Here is a 1717-nt window from a genome sequence, read left to right as displayed (position 1 = left end):
ATATATATATATATATATATATATATATATAATATATATATATATAAATGTCCGACTTACACTGGATTGGAATGATATCAGGAACTTTAGTGATGATGTCGGATCATTTTTTATGAAAACATATGTATATTTTTTGTATTATATGTATTTAATATCGACTTGCCTAACTTGCTTGTTTTTACATTTACTTCTCTTCCTGCTCAAATCTAAACCTCTTGACCACTATGTAGTGTTTTCTGTATGGAGAATATATGTCGGTCATCTATAAACTATATATATACAGGGTGCGGTGGATAAACTGTCGTCGAAATTACGAAAAAAGGAAAATAACACTGACATCTCATTTTAACAGATATATTTACCAAAACTACATTAAAATATCTTGAAATACTAAACAGTAGATCTAATCTATAAAATCGCCTTTGGCATCAACCACAGCTTCCAGACGATTTCGTAATCTTCTAGACGGTTTCCTTGTTTATGTTGGTCAATGCTGCCATAATCCTTGCGTACAGTTGATGTTACAAGGTGTTTTGTTAGACTCTCACCCAACTGCGTCTCACACATCAAGGGGGTTGCAGTCTGGGGTGTTAGGTGACCACATGTTTTGGGTGATGTGGTCGCAGAAATTGCCTGACAGATATGACTGGATTCTCCTGCTTGTGTGGCATGGTGCAGAATCTTGTTTCTAGGCATAGTGTCTTCTAGCAACCACAAACCACACTCTTGATCTAGGGCAGCATTACCTCCTCCAAGCATTTCATGAGGCCGTGTGGGAAGATGAATGGAGGCATAACGTCGCCATCACTAGTAATCAATCCAAACATCATGATGTTGACTGGGTGTTTGATTTTTATCACTCTACGTACATGTTTTGGTTACAAGGCAAACCAGCGGTTGCTCTGTATGGACACCATCTGATCCTGTCAGAAATTTTTCTCGTCTGAGAAAAACCAAAGCATGTTCGGTTGGAGGGAATATTTAAGATTGTTCAAAAGCTTCGTAGCGGGATCTTTCCTCTTGTCCTTGATGGTTTGGGATAAAAATTGGCCCTTTCTCATTTTGTATGAAGAATACCGAATATCTTCATGCACTGCTTGCCTGATAAAGAAACTCAGACACTCCCATATCCCTGGCGATGAACCTGATCGACTTGGAGGGATCTCTGCCTGGATCTCATCAACAAATTCAGTTCTTATTTTTATCAGAACGATCAGAGTGGGTTTTCCGAGCTGCTGTACCTTCGTAAGCACCATTAGACTCATCCAACTCTTTCCGAATCCTCTGCACTGTCCTCAGATTGACACCCAAACACTCTCTGAAATATTCGTATTGGAACTTCCGACGCGAATGTCAAGTAGTACAGCATGTCGTTTCCAAATTTATATATATATGTGTGTGTGTGTGTGTGTGGTGTGTGTGTGTGTGTGTGTGTGTGTGTGTGTGTGGTGGAGGCATAGGGTCTCGTGGTTAGAGCAGTGGACTCCCGGTCGAGGGATGGCGGGTTCGATTCTCAGACCGGAATATATGCGTGTTTATGGACGAAACACCTAAGGTTCACGCGGCTCCGGCAGAAGGTAATGGCGAGCTCCTACTGACTCTTTCGCCACAACTTTCTCTTACTCTTTCCTCCTGGAGAACCTATGTGCTAATGAAACCGAAAAACCGGCCCTTATGAGCCAGGCACGGCCCGAGAAGGAACAAACAAATAACAACA

The 1717-nt window shown here is 41.2% G+C and overlaps 1 long non-coding RNA gene across 1 annotated transcript in view; it reads left to right on the top strand.

Moving 5' to 3' along the window:
• The window catches only part of LOC118762774, a 16060-nt gene extending 14919 nt beyond the window's left edge, over positions 1–1141 (top strand). The window contains exon 3 of the long non-coding RNA XR_004998524.1: positions 1007–1141. This is a non-coding gene — a long non-coding RNA (uncharacterized LOC118762774). The remainder of the gene's footprint in view (positions 1–1006) is intronic.
• Positions 1142–1717: the final 576 nt, after the last annotated feature.

Source organism: Octopus sinensis, linkage group LG3, assembly GCF_006345805.1.
Source record: "Octopus sinensis linkage group LG3, ASM634580v1, whole genome shotgun sequence".
NCBI lineage: Eukaryota > Metazoa > Mollusca > Cephalopoda > Octopoda > Octopodidae > Octopus > Octopus sinensis.
Note: the sequence above shows the minus strand (reverse complement) of the source record. Positions and strands in the feature narration are given on the sequence as shown.